Source organism: Akebia trifoliata, unplaced genomic scaffold (genome assembly GCF_017979445.1).
Source record: "Akebia trifoliata isolate Shusen 1 unplaced genomic scaffold, ASM1797944v1 Contig01336, whole genome shotgun sequence".
NCBI lineage: Eukaryota > Viridiplantae > Streptophyta > Magnoliopsida > Ranunculales > Lardizabalaceae > Akebia > Akebia trifoliata.
In genome coordinates, this window is record NW_028237676.1 from 13,459 (window position 1) to 31,960 (window position 18,502).

An 18,502-nucleotide genomic window follows, 5' to 3' on the forward strand; every position below is an offset into this window, starting at 1 on the left:
AGAGAGAGAGAGAGAGAGAGAGAGGGTAGAGATCGACGACTATGGCGTCGTATTAGAGTGAGAGAGAGAGGGGTAAAAGTTTCTGATTGAAGAGGAGATCGATGGATTCGTTCTATAGAGGCTTTGACAGAAGAGGAGAAGTAGTTTATGTGAGGGATTTATGAGTGAATAGAAAATTGAACAGGGGGCGTTAGTTAATTAATGAGTTTTTAAACTTATAACCGGTTAGAGCAAACGAGCCGTTGGATTCGTTTTTATCATACAGTAAAAAAAACTAGGCACAAAGAGGGCAGAGAGCAGGGCTGCCGAACCGCTCCCATATATATATAGGGTTAGGTTCAAGGGCCATATGAGAAAACATATGTAAAAACTTTCGTTTTAATAAATTTTTAAAATATGGTTAGAAATTTTGCATTGAGCTGATTTTTTGTGAGGATGATCTCTATGATGGGAAGATCATCCAAAAAAAAAAAAATCAGCCCAATCTGAAACTTCTAACCCCATTAAAAGTGATTTAGAATGTGGACCGTCAATTTTTATCACTAATTTGTAAATCACTTTTGATGGATTTAGAAGTTTATGATTGAGCTGATTTTTGTGAGGATGATCTTTTCATCATAGTGGACCATCCTTGCAAAAAATCAGTTCAATCCCAAACCTCTAACTCTTATTTTGAAAAACGAAAGTTTTTTCATATGTTTTTTCATATGGCCCTTGAACTGCCCCCATATATATATATATATATATATATATATATATATATATAATTTTCATTTGAAAATAAAAGAGAAATAAATAACAATACAAGGTTGAGAATAGATATCCAGTTTCCTACCATGCAACTGTACCCATCTGACCTAAAATAAATAAACTGAACGAAAAAGTAAACAACACCTCACACTAACAGAAAGTAATTAAACACGCAACCAGTAATAATATCCCTGGATATCCGTTCACCAACCTACCCACAACACAACAATGTAAAATGCATACATCACCTCTCAGGTGTGATTCTGACATTTTATCGTTTTCATACCTTTTTTTCTTTTTTTCAAATTTACAGTTTTCAATCTCTCAAACAAAATATCCCCTTTCTGTATTCATCAATTCAATACGAGTTAATTGAATATTAAATTATTTTTTCAATTATGAAATTCATTTTTATCAATAATATTGAAAAAGTACAAAACTTAGATCAAAACGGGATACGAGCGGTGCACAGGACCCAATTGACAGAAATAACTCGTTAAAATATCTTATTCACGTATAATTTGTTATAAAATATAATTAAACATATCAACTATACAAGTTCTGGCATGAATTTGAAATAACCAATTGAATTCTATATTTTAGGAAACTCACCATAAATTTTTAATAAAATTTTAAATGAAATTTTCACAATCTACGATTATTAATAGAAATTGAGAGTTCCTTACAATTTATGTGCGAGATGATCGAAGCGTGTGCACGAAAATCGAAAAAATTGGCGTGAAAAATCAAGATGGGCTAAACTTCGAGGTGGTTGATTTTTAAATCTGGCTCGATGATTTCAAATATCTCGATGTCGTCGTTTTTTCTCCCTTTTACGACGGAGGACGATATGACCTCGAAACTAATGAAATCTAAAGTCGAAGTTTCGAAACCCCGTATATGTATACGACTCATTTTTGATGATATGAGGTGAAAGAGAATATGAAACAAAGAGATCTTGGGTGGATTTTATAGATGTCGAGACTGCGAACATTTTTTCCTTCTACGGTGGAAGTCAACGTATCACGGTGAATCGGAGTTTAAAAGTAAAAAGAAAAATCAAAAAATTTCGTTAAAAAAATTTGATTGGTTTTTAACGATTTATAATGATGATGAATAATATTTTTAATAAAAAAAATATTTATATAAATGCGAGACGAAATCGATATTTTGCCTATTGTTTCGATCGACGATAATTTGGCCATCCGAACTCCAAAAGTAATGAGTGAATATTCTATTTTGTCTAATTTTTCGTTCTGGATCTAATGGTGTGATCAATTTCTATAAATTCTATCTCTAACAAAAATTTATATTTTTAGCCCAATGGGACCCTAAAATTGACGTCGTTTTCATTTTTGATGATAATTCGACATTTTGGACTCCAAAAATTATAAGTAAATAGTTCATATTCAATAACTTTTCATTACAAACCTAATGGTATGATCGAATCTTAAAAATTCTTGATCTATCAAAAAATTATTATTTTAACCTGATCCAATCTGACTCGGTAATCGAGGATTTTACAAATTTTCTATTTGGACTCGCATTTGACCGTGTTTAGAGGCTAAGGTATGTTTTTTGATAATTTTAAATCCAATAGTGGGGTCAGATTCTATTAAAAATGATCAGAAACATCCTAAAATTTTACTCCTAAGTACCATTTTCAAGATTTTTTTCAAAATTCAACTATTATTTATTTTCCTCGAGATACGAATCGAAAACTCGGGGTTTTACAGATTGATACCAGAGACACCCCTAAGTTTTTCAAACTGACTATATGCAGCCACCACTCAACTTTTTAAAAACTAAAAACCGGTTATATATAACCCCAATTTTGATCCATAATAGAGATGGGGAGTCAAACTAGCCTCCCTAACTTAGTGAGATTTCAAATCTTACTAAGGGTCATAAGACCTATATGGATGATCAAATTGGAAATCCAACACTGCAACCTTTTAGATTTCATGAAAAAATTCATTTTTAGAATTGAAAATTTAAAAAAAATAAGAGTAGGGATCCAGTCAAGTGGCACACCATTTTATGTTACGTGGCAGTTTTGGTGATCCACAAACCATATGGATATGTGGTTCATCTCTTGGTGAATCTACACATGGAAGATCAAACAATACGGTTTTTAGTACATGGGTTCACCATGGGATGGACCACATATTCATATGGTTAGTGCATCCCCAAAAATGCCATGTGACATAAAATGAGGTGCCACCCGACCTTGGTTGGGAATGGGACACTTGATAGAATCTTACAAAAAAATAAAAATAAATAAATAAATAAATCTTGAGCTTGATCCAAATTGTTGAAAATAGACGATCACCAAACTCCCAAATTTAGTATTTGAATTTTATTTTCAAAGTTATGTTTTTTTTATGTCGCATCTCAAGACTTTCCTTAGTAAAGAAAGTATTCTTTCTTGAGGCGTCCTTTAGTTTTTCAAATTGCTGACATACAGCATGATTTTCTTATTGCTCCATGTAGCACATTTTGAAAAGTCCACATAAAAAAGAAAGAAAAAATTATCAAAACGGTACAGTTTTGGAAAATATTTACCAAAACGGTACACTGTAGCAATTAATTCCGAAAACGGTAAATTTATCGTTTTCGAAATTAATTTATTTTACCAAAACGGTAAAAATAGTAACCCATTATTTTTTTATTCCGAAAATGCCCTTTTGTTAATTTTGACTGAAATTACCATTTTATCCTCGCCTCTTTCATAAAAATGTCTGTAATTTCAGCTGAAAGGATTTCCTTGTTCTACAAGAAGTTCAAGACGAAGAGTGCCACCTTCATCTCTCTCTCTCTCTCTCTCTCTCTCTCTTTCCGTTGGGGAGATCTTGAAAATATTGTATGTTACCCTCTCTCTATTTCTTTCCGTTGTGAGAACGTGAGAAACTTGCAAGTTTCTCCGTATTTGTCTTTCTTTGTTGTGGAGATTCTCCGTTGGGGAGATGTAGAAAATATTACAAGTTTCCCTCTCCCTCTCTCTCTCTCTCTATCTCTTTCCGTTGTGGAGAATGTGAGAAACTTGCAAGTTTCTCCAAATTTGTCTTTCTTTGTTGTGGAGATTGTTAAAATAATTTCGATTCAAGTCTCTTTCTATCTCTCTCCGTTGTGGAGATTTTGAGAAATTTGAATCGAAAGTGTTTGTGTTTGTGTTTTGAAGTATTCGAACCCTAAACTTTCCATAATATTTTGTCCAAATTCTTTTTTGACTTTTTATTAATTATTGTCATTATTTGCTTGTTGTTAAATCTCTTTCAACAAGAACCTTGAAAAAATTGAATGCTTCAAGGTGACAATTTTATTTGATTTTAATTTATAATTTTTTTCTTTCTACCAATGGAATGCAAATTATTCATAGTGAAAGTTTATTATTGATGAATTTAATTACGTTTAGGGGAAAAAAGATGTAGTCCTCATATCATTAAACCATGATATTTTCAGGATAATGAAAGGGTTGTAACAAGGTGCTTTTTGACATAAGATCAAAATTATTTTAGTCAATGTCAAAAGGTGCTTTTTGACATAAGATCAGAACTATTTTAGTCAATATCAAAAGGCACATTTTGACATTAGATCAGAACTATTTGACTCAATGTCAGAAGGCTCCTTTTGACATTATATCAAACTATTTTAGTAAATGTCAGAAGAAGATCAGAACTATTATAGTCAATGTCAAAAGGCTCCTTTTGACATTAGATCAGAACTATTTTACTCAATGTCAGAAGAAGCCTTCTGACATTAGATCAGAACTATTTTAGTCAATGTCAGAAGGAGCCTTCTTACATTAGATCAGAACTATTTTAGTCAAATGTAAATTGTACATAGAGAATCATTTTGATATAATTTATTTTTGTTATGAATTTAATGGCAGAAGGTTCCTTCCGACATTATATACAATACATTCTAATATAATGTCAAAAGTATCATTCTGATATTATATTGTATTGCTTATGAAATTAATTAATTATTTTGAATGGGTCTACGTTAGGTCAATCATATTGGAAATAGTCTTTCATATACGTTGACATGGTATGTTATCCTCTTTTTATGACATTAAGTATCATATTTTTTTACATTTTGAAAAATACGATGACATAGCAATATATATTTTGCAAGCACCTGTTGTGTGTAACGCGGAAATTTTTTCACAATTCTTCTTAAATTTAACATTTGAGCAGAAGACATGTTTAAATTCTACTTGTTTTGCTCCACTACTATCTATGTCATGCGTCCCAATGTGTAGCAATTTGATTTTTCTCCTCATAGAGAAATTTAATCTTAAAAATGGTTATTTTTCATTTCGAATTAAAGATATTTCTATTTCATAAGGTGAGGTTGCATTGATATTAACTTTGGGAGGTTTGTATAGTAGTGATGGAATCGGTTCTTTCTCAAAGAAAGACGAGCTTTGTGTACAATTATTTTGGAATAAGTACTTTGACATGCCAACAGAGTAACCTTAGATTCTTTTGAGACTATACTTAATACAGTCTTAAAAAATGAAAATATTATTGAATTTAAAAGAATATTTTTATTGTACATAGTTATTACATTTTTACTTCCTAAGGACAAACTGAAGATAAACAAAGAACTTTTAAGTATGGTATGGTAAATCTTCAATAGGATCCCATGGGGCAGATTAGTACACAACCACCTTTTAAAGTCTTTACGCATCTGTGCGACGAAGTTTAAGGAAATTGGTAAACATGTATATTTCTATGGTTGTGCATTGGTGCTTCAGGTAGGTAAAGAAAAATTTGAGTTATTAATTTAATCTTACTTCGAAGTACTAATTTTATAAACTATTGATGTTTATTTAAGCACTCGTCCTGTATTCTTATACACTTGTAGGTATGGGCATTCGAACATATACCGGTAATAGCCCCCCGCATATTTGCCAATCATTTTCCAAGGTACCTGAAATATCCTTATTATTTAAATGAGGAACGACAATTTTACGTCGATAAGTTTGTCAATTGCACGGTATGAATTATTGAACTACGATTTCAATTATATATATACCTCCATTTAATACAAATTTTTTATATGTATGTATCATCTTTAACAGATTATCAATAAGTTAAAATTGACCGATTATGAACTTTGTGAGGCTGTTCTTGCTCCATTTTGTAAGGGTTATAAGAGAAAAGAGGAAAATGGTGTTCGGTCTAAAAGGAAAAACTTAGAGGAGGTTGATAAGTTGAAGAAGAAAATGACGGTGATGGAACAGAAGTTGAAAGATCATTCTAAAGTTATCCAAGAATTAAAAAAGGACATCAAATGTTTGAAGTCATATAATGAATCTGGCCCTATTATTTCTCTACTATATGTGATAAATCCACATAATAGGTGAAAGTGCCCTCGATCCGCGGGGTGCGCGGATCCGCTTTTGACCCTTGAGGTTTGGGAGTCGCCACCTAGTTATTACGGTCTAGGAACCGATCAATGACTCTAAATAGATAAGAACTAATTTAGAACAGATAAACTGAATTCGGGGATCATGTTACGGGGTTGGAAGGTGTTAGGCACCAACCCCGCCCGACCAAAGCCGGTCTCTACTAACTTCCCAAATAAATTACATTGCTAAAAACCTAGATAAAAATAAATTAAAAAAAAAAGTTATACCTTTCCGATAGCAAAGACTTTGTTCCCTCAGATCCGACAAAAATAGCTCCTTGTACCGTACTCTCTTGCTTCGTTCTGTCTCTGGATTTGATTTCGGATCTCCGAGACAAGGTATCTCTACTTTCTTGGATCTGAATTCTTCAAGTTTGTTGTAGATTTTGGGATATTTTTGGAAGGCTTTTAGGTGTTTTCTAAGCTAAAATCAAAGGAGGGATGTTAGGTAAGGAGTTGGGGCTCTAAAACTAGGGTTTATGGAAGGCTAGGGGGCTTTTAGACCTACTTCTCTTAGGGTTTATGACTTGATACCAAAATAGGGTATGAGCACCTCTATTTATAGAATTTTTTAAGGGTTGATTTGGATAGAGTTAGTATTTAACTAGAGTTCTTTTAATTAGAATTGTGTTTTAGTTAGACTTGTTTTAAGTAGAGTTGTGTTTTAATTAGAATTGTTTTAGGTAGAATTATTTTTTAGTTAGAACTCTATTAGATAGAGTTATTATTTAATTAGAGTTCTATTATGACTTTTGATCTTATTTAATTGACTTTTAATATTTTGACTTTAGTCTTAATTGATTGACTTTTAATATCTTGACTTCAGTCTTGCTTGATTGACTTTAATTTTGACTTCAGTCTTGCTTAATTGACTTTAATACCTTGACTTCAGTCTTGCTTGATTGGTTTTAATTGTTTGGAGAACCCCCCTCTATTATATCTTTAATTCTTTGGACCCCCAAATGGAGGGATCTTTAAAGAAATATCTCACGAACCCTCAACAATTTTACTTGAAAGCCCGATTGATCGATTTTTTAAACTCAAAATTTTAAATTAATTTCATTAATTTTCACTTTAATTATTTAATTTTTTATTTATTAATTTCAAAATTTTTAATTATGAAAATTGTAAAATTACCATTTTGCCCCCGGAGAGGACTTTTCACGTTTTAAGTCGATTTTTAATGTTCTAGGATGTTTTAGAATCAATTTTTCGTAAGGAATTCAATGGAAATATTGGTTTGTATTATTTATGAAATTTTTTTGTGTGAAATGGTTATGAACTTTATGAGGGGCATTTTCATAATTTTGTCAAATCCTGTTAAAATTGGGAAAATGATTTATTTGATTTCGATTTGTTGTTTTATGTGTTCGAAAGAGTTTTCCTAAGCGTAAAGTAGGCTCTAGGGTTGTTTTGATGTTAGGGGTATTTGGTAATTTGATCAATTTTTAGTGATTTTTATCGTGAAGCTTCTTTTATTTTGCAAGATGATGATTTCTATGTTTCTAGAGTCGTATTTTCCTAGTGTAGCGTGGTTTCTAAGGTTTTGTCAGTTTGAGATACCTCATCCGGATTTCTGAAATATTTCTGATAACAAAATAAAGTAATGGAAATAACATCCATCATTGGGAATCATCGCGATTGGGTTGACAAGTTGATTAATCAGGCGGATGCAAAAATGGGGTGTCTACAGATGCCCCTCTTTGGCAGAGGGTTGAAGCAAACTAGATAGCAAATCTATTTTGGTAGATAGTGCGATATCCGAATGTCAAAGCTAGTAACAATTCATTTTGCAGCTTGATTTAGCAATTCGTCAGGGTGTTCAGATCCTTGAGGGTAAAATCTCCTCGAACTAAAAGGTTGTCAGGTCCTCGAGCTTGAACTCTTACTGACTATGTCAGATCCTTGAATTTTAGAGAATTCTCCTTAACTAAAAAGTGCAAGTGTGAGTGTGTATGTGTGAAACTGAGTAAAAACGTGTCAGGTCCTAGAGATCTTCTCTCACTGACAATAATGATTCAAAATTGAAATGTGCTTATGCAACGAAAACAATCATGACAGGATTTAACAATGTGGTAATTGGAGTCATAACATTGTAGGAACTTCGTTAAATCCTATTTTAAATTCTTTTTTAGAGTTCGAAAAAGTATGAGTCTCGTTTATCGGACTCAAACCTACTGTAGTCACACTAACAATCCTGTTAATTCAATATGATTCAAACAAAGCTGGAGTCTCGTTTCTTGGACTCTAGCTAAGGTTTACAGGAACTTAAACAATCCTATTAAATATGGAGTCTCGTTTCTCGAACTCGAACTAAGATTTATAGGCACTTCAAAAAACCTATTCATTCTATGATTCAAAAAAAATTGGAGTCTCGCTTCTCAGACTCGAACCTAGGTTTGTAGGTACTTCAAAAAGCCTATATTATTCAAAAAGTTGGAGTCTCGTTTCTCGGACTCGAACTTAGGTTTATAGGCTCTTTAAAAAGCCTATTCATTCTATGATTCAAAAAGTTGGAGTCTCATTTCTCGGACTCGAATTTAGGTTTATAGGCACTTCAAAAAGCCTATTCATTCTATGATTCAAAAAGTTGGAGTCTCGCTTCTCAGACTCGAACTTAGGTTTGTAGGAACTTCAAAAAGCCTATTCATTCTATGATTTAAAAAGTTGGAGTCTCGTTTCTCGGACTCGAACTTAGGTTTGTAGGCACTTCAAAAAGCCTATTCATTCTATGATTCAAAAAGTTGGAGTCTCGTTTCTCGGACTCGAACTTAGGTTTGTAGGCACTTCAAAAAGCCTACTCATTCTATGATTCAAAAAGTTGGAGTCTCATTTCTCAGACTCGAATTTAGGTTTGTAGGCACTTCAAAAAGCCTACTCATTCTATGATTCAAAAAGTTGGAGTCTCATTTCTCGGACTCGAATTTAGGTTTGTAGGCACTTCAAAAAGCCTAGTCATTCTATGATTTAAAAAGTTGGAGTCTTATTTCTCGAACTCAAACTTAGGTTTGTAGGCACTTCAAAAAGCCTATTCATTCTATGATTCAAAAAGTAGGAGTCTCGTTTCACAGACTCGAACTTAGGTTTATAGGCACTTCAAAAAGCCCATTCATTCTATGATTCAAAAAGTTGGAGTCTCGTTTCTCGGACTCAAATTTAGGTTTATAAGCACTTCAAAAAATCTACTCATTCTATGATTCAAAATCGAGCTCAAAGTTTGAAAGATCGGGCCTTTATTGACTTATCATGCTTTTGGATTCATAATTATTATTGACTTCATCGGACTTTTAAGTAAGATTTTCATTTTTATCATGTGATTAAGAACAAAAACTTTGGAATTAAATGACCTTCAAAAATGCCCCTAGTTTCAAGGTTGGCTTTAACTGGGACTTGACTACGAGACTGATGAAATGGATTACGCTTGAAAAATATGGACTCTGATGTATGATAGATAGAAGAATTGACATTCTCTTAAATTTAAGACTCTTAAGATTATCATATGTGCAATAAAGAATTGATCATTTTCTTTCGAATTTCTTTTGAAAAATGCTTGAGCTGGACTTAAAAAATCTTGATAAATATTAAAATAGAAGATCTTCCTCTTCAAAGTGGTTGATGATTCTACATCTTCCATTAGTGAAAATTTGAACAAGTAAACATACTTTTGAAGATCCTACAATGTTCAAGATGACTTCTGATTTTTTTCGACTTCAATATTATCTTTGTCGGATGTGAGCTCTTGGCTAAAAGACAAATATCGTGGCTTGAATGGTTCTGCAGTTTCTGCACAAGCTTCCTTATGAATTTTTCTTCTTGATGAGATTTTTCCTTTCATTTGATAATGTCATAATTTTTGCTTAGATCGCCTCTTCAGGTTTTCGATTTAGTGAACTTTATCTTTTTTTTTATGATGCCTTGATTTTTGCCAAGGTCACCTTTTCAGGTTTTCAACCTAGCAGACTTTCTTTTTTATGGTTATGCCCTAAATTTTGCTTAAGTCGCATTTTCGAGTTTTCGACTTAGCGGGCTTCTCTGTTTTTTCTTGATGATTTTGAATAACCAACTTGACAACTTCTTGGTTCCTTGCACCTTAATCGAGTCAATTAGCATTCAGGAAGACTTAATAGGTGGGCTTAGGATATGGTTTAGAAAGAAAAGATATAAGGCTTAACTTCCCAAAATGCCCCTAGTTTGATATTCTCTCTTTTCTGTTAATTATTTTGATTTTTTCTAAATGCCCCTAGTTTGGCATTCTTTTCTTTTGAACATTCAATAGGGAATTTTTCTTTTGGATGACACTTTCCTTAAGAGAATACATTTTTCTTTTAATGATCGGATCTGAAGTAAGTTCTCAGGTTGCCTACGTACCCCAAATATTTCTTTTTTTCCTTTTGGGATCAGGTCAAAACGTAGTTCATACTAAGATATCCCTCTCGAGGTTGGTTGGTGTGGTTTAGAAAGAAGAGGCTATTAATTTTTTAAAGGCTGCGAGGGGCTAGAAGGTTGTATTTTTCTTGGTAAGACAGGAAAATGATTCGACCAAAGGAGGCCTCCTTTGATGAATGCTGCTCGACTTGGTCAAAGTTTCAAGAATTTGATATCTGGATTGCTCTGTCGAGTAAGGTCTTCTTTTGAGAATGAATATTCTTCAGTCTTCTTTTGTGAAATCGAATATGATTGAGTTTTTCGACTATTCAACTCTTCTAAAACTTCGAGAAAATCTTTTATTCTCTTACAAATGAAACTCTTCTCTTTTGAGTGAGAAACATGGTAGATCCACTTGTAAGTCTTAGCGTCTTTGTCAATGCTTTCAACTATATCATTTTTGATCGATAATCTTTGACTTTGAAATCACTCTTGACTTGATCTATATTTTTTGTGTAATTCATCCATATATCCTTATGAGATCATGCAAGAAATATTGTTGAATTTCTCAAGTAAGTTTACTATTCTCTCATGTTCTCTTGAGGATAATGTATCACCAATTTGCACTCCTTGAGTGTACTCTTTAATTCCAATATTTATTAAGTTCAGTTAGTGAGCTTTAAGCCATTTCTCATCTTAGATTTTATGTTCACATCATTATTGCACACAGGATAATCAAAAGCTTCTTTATTTATTGGAATTGAAAAGAACATAGACTGACAAACCTTACTAAAACCCAAAAATAAAGATGACTAATTGAATTCAAAGACTGACGCAACTAAAGCTAAAAAAAAACTAAGATGACATCATTATGAATGGAAGGACGCAATTCTAGAGTCTATGCCATTTCAGTTATCTTCGATAGATGACTTGAACTTGCCTGCTTTTACTATCTCTTCATATTCCTGTCATATGCGGGACAACCCATTGCTTCAATAATTTCTCTGTTCTTCAGTCCTGTCACTGCCTTAGGGTAGTTGAACTCATTCTAGCATGGAGCGAATGTACTGTTTAGACCGATTGGGTAAATGAAGGAAATTGGGTCAACTGATTCGGGTTTGGATATTGATATTAGGTTCAGAGTAGGAGGGGGTTGATTTTGAAAGGTAGGCAAAGGGTTAGTCTTAAATTGGGAGTAGTAGGAGTGTGTATGGTGACTTTTCCTTGCTCAATAAGGTCTTGGATAGCATGTCGGAGAGTAATACACCTGTCAAGAACATGACCAGGCATCTGATGGAATTCACAGATTGCCCATTATCCATGTTTGGGGGAAGAAGATTAGGCAAAGGCGTTAGCAATCCCCTTTTCATCAATTTTTGATAAGCAACACTAAGGGACATTCCAAGATTGGCAAACTGTCTCTTAGGCTTAGTTTGTGAAGGTTGAGTAGCTTGAGGAGATAGTGCGAATGAGGTGTTGGTTATTTGTAAGGAATTGACATTAGGTTTGAAATGTTTGGGTTTTGACTCAGACGAGTTACCAAAAAGTCCCGAAGAATATGCATCCTCAACTTGATTTCCAGCTTCAAGGAGGGATCGAAAAATAGGAAGGTACTGAGGCATCAAGTACTTGGCATAATTTGGAGTGAGATTCCTGAGGATAATCTTGACTTGTTCCTTCTCTTGAGGTCGGTCCCACAATTGAGTGGCTTTAGCTCTCCATCGAGCAACGAACTGAGTGAAAGTTTCTCCGGGTTTCTGTTTAGTAGTTTCTAGGTCTCTTCTTGTAAGTTCAATATTCGTGTTGAATGAATACCGACCAATAAACTCCTTCATCAATTCGTGCCATGTTCTTACCTATGATGAATCCAATGACATTAACCAGCGTAGGGTAGGACCTATAAGGGTTCTTTGAAAAAGTTGTGCCATCTGTTCTTCACTCAAATCCTGAGATTGCATGATGCCGACATATACTTTTAAGTGAGTCCTAGGGCATCCAATACCGTCAAACTTCTCCATATCTGGTATTGTGAACTTCTCTGGCAGACGGACCGTGGGAAACAAGGTCATTGCCCCTAATCCAAGAGTAAGATCATCAGGGTCTTTAATATTCTTCAAAGCAGTTTCAACCTAAGTTATTCGATGAGCTAGGACAAGGTCGACGTGTAACTGATCATCTTCTTGGTTTTTAACGAGGTCAAACACATCCTGAGGTTCTATAGTTTTATCTTTCCCCTTTTCAATTTTCAGGGATTCGATTTGTGTTTGGACAGAAGCAATAATCTGGGCTTGAAAAGATTCTAAAATCTGATAGAGCGCAGCTTCATCTATGGTACTCGTTTCTTCTTGTGGCAAAGACTGACTACTTGACAATGGTACTCTAGAAAGACGACTCTTTTCACGGACCCAAAGTGGTACAGATTGAGGTTTAGAACGTTTGGGACCAATTATTACCTGATTGGAAGTAAACCAAGGTTAACCATTGACTCTAAAGGTTTGACTCTTAACCACATGATTAAAGTTTCGATATAGAATAGCCCAAGTTCGATGGAAAATATCGAATCCAAATGCACCATAAGTCTATAGTGACCAAGAAAGTGAGAAAGGTTAGACGCGGGTCTACCCCTGATTGGGATTGAGCATTTGATTAGACAAATTAATTTGATCCTAAAATCCAATCTTTTTATACAAAGTGGTATGGATCTTTAAAAGTGAAACCAATTAGTCCAACTGATTTGGTATTGATCAGTTTGATCTATTTGTCAACTAGGCCAACTGGTTTAAGTGGTTCAAATTAATCGGTACATTTCACTGATTGGGTCAGACTGATATTGCGGGTTCTGTTTGATTATTCTGGATCGATCCGCCCACTTACCTGTTGGTTGGATTGAATAAAGCAACCCGGGAACACCCATAGTCAGTTCGGGTCGTGACCTACAAGGAAGGTTTCTAGACTCTAAGCTTATTACGTGCAATGCATTTCTATCTAGCCACCCTTGCCCAAGTACACTTATATACCTCTCGATCCGTGGTGACTTGGTTTGATATACCGTATAGGTGATAATCTAAAACCTCCACTCACTTCTCTGAAGCCAAAAACAGCCAGTTTGATCTCCAGTTGAGAGGTGGCGCACAATGCTAAGCAAGGGCCCACTTAAATACCTCTCGTCTAGAATAGACGTAGTCTATCCCCCTCGTACAATAGGGTACAGCGGGGCAAGATCTTGCTTAGGCACCGGTTTTGACCAAGAAGTGCAATTGATATACTTGGATTATCTTTTATATACCTACAGGTACGAGTCAAGAGTTGTAGCTTTCATAAATGGTTTGGCATCCCACGAGGGGACCGACCACGTACTAGTACTACGTTGGCAATCGGGACATGTGACTGTGTGGCTCACAATAGGTAAAAGGCTCAGGTCGCTCCAGCTTGGGTGCATCAATATATCTCTTAGAATCACCTAATCAGACGGTATTATGCCTCAGTTTGATATACCCTAAGGTACGTGACTGGAGTTGTGATTTTCATGAATGACGTCGCATCTCCAAAGAGATCGGGCCACGCACTAGTACCACGTTGGCTATATAGGACGTGTAAGTGTGCAAAATAGTAAGCGTGCATGTGGTGTGTGCAAAACAGGGTGGGGTGTGCCCGGGGCCTTTTTCAAACACATGGGCCCATGGGCCAGATTATGTCATCACATATGGATATCAAATGAATATTGATTAAGAAAATAATACAAAACCCATCACATCGAAATTAAGATGAAAGCAAACACATCACAAATATATCTGTAGAGATCATGGCACATTATATGGGCATATAACACAAATAATAATTAATCTTATCCAACATTAAAAAGGCCCACAAATTAGTTATCTATGGTCCAATCAAGGGTTACTTTTGGGTGATCCAAAATAAATCGAGATTCCAATAGATGTTACATTGATGATATAATGACAATGGTTGAGATGAGCTCACTCTCAGGAACATTAATTGTGCTAACATTAGATAAATTCGGATTTTCTATGAATTAAAAAAATACAATCTGAACTTGCATCGATGATATCTAAGGCTCCTGATAACGAAATCGAATGAACTCAAGTTCTAAATTAATCTACTCGATGAGATCTACATTTTATTAATGGGTGCCCAGACTTAGTTCTCACTAGAATGTTCTGTAAAAACGTTTTAACATTGCTGTGCCAACCTTCATTCAGAAATAATTCCAGATTTACAGATTGAACTTGCATTGATGATATCTAAGGCTTCCGATAACGAAATTGAGTGAACTCAGGTTCTAAATTAATCTACTCAATGAGATCTACGTTTTATTAATAGGTGCCTAGATTTAATTCTCACTAAAATATTCTGTAAAAACGTTTTAACGTTGCTGTCCCAACCTTCATTCAGAAATAATTCCAGATTTACAGATTGAACTTGCATCGATGATATCTAAGACTTTCGATAACGAAATTGAGTGAACTCAGGTTCTAAATTAATCTACTCGAGGAGATCTAAGTTTTATTAATAGGTTCCCAGACTTAATTCTAACTAAAATATTTTATAAAAACGTTTTAATATTTCTGTCCAAACCTTCATTCAGCAACAATTCCAGATTTACAGATTGAACTTGTATCGATGATATCTAAGGCTTCCGATAACGAAATTGAGTGAACTCAGGTTCTAAATTAATCTACTCGAGGAGATCTAAATTTTATTAATAGGTTCCCAGACTTAGTTCTCACTATAATATTCTGTAAAAACGTTTTAATATTTCTGTCCAACCTTCATCATTCCATCATTTTTGAATCTTTCATTATTTAGGGGTCATCAAAAGTGATCCTTAATTGGGAAAAAAAATGCAATACCCAAAATCATCCACAATCAAGCCACAAAAATAAATAAATAAATAAAATAAATCAAACTAAATAATAAAAAAAAATTAGGTCATCCTGGCAATGCTCCCATACTTGGGGTTTTTCAAGTCTAATCCTCAATGGTCCCCAATGAAGTCGCCACTGAAAGCGCCCTCGATCCGCGGGGTGCACGGATTCGCTTTTGACCTTTGAGGTTTGGGAGTCGCCACCTAGTTATTACGGTATAGGAACCGATCAATGACTCTAATAGATAAGAACTAATCTAGAACAGAAAAACTGAATTCGGGGATCATATTACAGGGTTGGAAGGTGTTAGGCACCAACCCCACCCGGTCAAAGCCGGTTTCTACTAACTTCCCAAATAAATTACATTACTAAAAACCTAGATAAAAAAAATTTAAAAAAAATTATACCTTTCCGATAGGAAAGACTTTGTTCCCTCAGATCCGACAAAAATAGCTCTTTGTACCGTACTCCCTTGCTTCGTTCTGTCTTTGGATTTGATTTCGGATCTTCGAGACAAGGTATCTCTACTTTCTTGTGAAAGAATGACCGAATTTGGAGAAAACTAATTGAATCGGAGAACGAATAAATCTGGAAGAGAAATGATCGATTCCAAGAATGATTGGATCTGGAAAAGAATCTGGAGAACGAAAGACTGCCATATTTCCTATGTGAGATCCAAAATGCTTTTATTTGAACCTCAAGGATTTATCAAAAAGTTTTATGAATTTAAAACCTAAGTTTTTATTTCTTTTGAACCTCAAAAGTTTTTCGAAAAAACTGTTATCAAGAGGGTAACCTTAAGTTTGGGGTTCCTATTATTTTTATAAGATTTACATTGCTCGAAGGCAAAATGCCCCTAGTTTGATAATGTACGTGGCATTGAAGATAATTGAACACATCATGCAAAAATTAAAAAAAATGCCCCTAATATAAGGGGAAAAAGTTACAAGAAAGAAAATGCCCCTTGTATGAAGATTTGAAATATTTGATTACCACAAGCGCAATAAAGATTCAACTTTTAATTTTGATTAATTTTATTAAAGATTTTGAGTCAGGCTCAAGAGAACAAAATAATTTCCTTTTGAGACTTATCATAGAATTCATTCTTCTCTCCCTTGGTTCACTTGGGGAAGTAAGAATTTTCAGATCAATCGTAGACAAGATACTTGTGGCTTCCGAATCTATGCCTGGTTTAAACTAAGTATTGGCCTTGATTATTCGAACTTCTGATGTTTCAGCTCGGACCGCTCTAACTTTTGCCTAGATCGTCTTTCCAGGTTTTCAATCTAGCGAGCTTGCTCTAGCTTTGCCTAGATCGCCTTTTCAGGTTTTCGATCTAACGAACTTTTCTCTTTTTTCTTTGCTCTGATTGTTGTAAAAGTTGTCCTTTCATATTTGCAACCTTGCGAGCTTGCCTTAATTTTTATCTAAGTCGCCTTTTTCGGGTTTTCAACTTAGCAGGCTTTATTATTATTTTCTTTTTTCTTTGATCTTCTAGAGTTACTGTCTGATCATGCTTTGTTATCTTCCTTGACTTTTCGTATGGTACTTAGGAGGACTTTTATAGGTAGGCTTAGGACTGGGTATAAAAAAGAAAGGGATTTTGAGGCTCAAAAACCCAAATACCCCTTGTGTGGCATTTCCTTTTAAATTATTTCTTTTTCTTTAAATTTTCTTCCCCATTTTGAATTTCTTTTTCTTTTGAATTTTTTTCATTTCTTATTGTGTGGGGAAATAGAGATTTTTTTTTTATTGATGTGGTCGGGCCTGAAGTAACTTCTCAGGTTGCCTACGTACCCCAACATTTTGGGATCAGACCAAAACGTAGTTCAGATTTTTTCGTCTCCTAGGTTAGGTGAACGGGCTGAGAAAGAAAAAAGCATCATTTTTTTTTCTTAAAAGGCTGCAAAGGGCTGAGAAAGGATATGTTGAACTGGGTAACTGGATAATATGAGGATTGATTAGGCCAAAGATAGCCTCCTTAAATGTAGTACCGTTTGATTTGGTCAAGGTTGGTTGGTTCTGGTAATTCGATTCCATCATGATTTTGAAGTCTGACAGCTTTTCCTGGTAATATTTCTTTGACGATGAACGGACCTCCCCAATTTGGTTTGAACTTCCCCCTGGGATCAAAAATAGGTGCCCTGTTCTCTTTGAGTACTAAATCCCCGACTTGTAAGTGACGGGCCTTGATTTTCTTGTCAAACGCACGGGCGACTCTTCTTTGATAGGCTTGCACGTGGTACAATGCTCTTAGTCATTTTTCTTCGATCAAATTCAATTCTTCATACTGTTGGCGAACCCAATCTGCTTCTGACAACTGACTTTCTAACAAAATCCTGAGAGATGGAATCTCCATTTCAACTGGCAAGACTGCTTCCATGCCATACACTAAAGAATAGGGAGTTGCTCCGGTGGAGGATCGAACTGAAGTTCGATATGCCCATAAGGCAAATGGTAGTTTTTTTGACCAATCTCGATGTAATTGACACATTTTTCTAAGGACAGTCTTAATATTCTTATTAGCTGCTTTGACTGCTCCGTTAGTCTGATGGCGGTAAGGAGATGATTTATGGTGTGAGATTTTGAACTTCGAAAATAATTTGATAACCTCAGCTTTGTAGTGCGGCCCGTTATCAGAGATCAGCTCCGAAGGTACCCCATATCGACTGATGATGTTCGTTTGAATAAACTTTGCAACTCGAGATGCAGTGAGGACAGCATAAGAGGCAGTTTCAACCCATTTGGTAAAATAATCGATGGCAACCAAGATGTATTCGTGCCCGTTTGATGCCTTAGGCAATATTTTACCAATAATGTCAATTCCCCAGACTGAGAGTGGCCATGGTGAAGTCAGACCAACTAATTGAGATGGCGGCACATGTATCAGGTTCGCATGTATTTGGCACTTATGACAAGTTTTGACCATGTGATGACAATCTGTTTCCATCGTGGGCCAGTAGTATCCTTGTCTCATAATCTTCTTAGCTAACATTTTCCCACTCATGTGAGGGCCACATTCTCCTGAATGTAGTTCAATCATTATCTGTTCAGCTTGATCTTCATCAACACACGACAAGTGA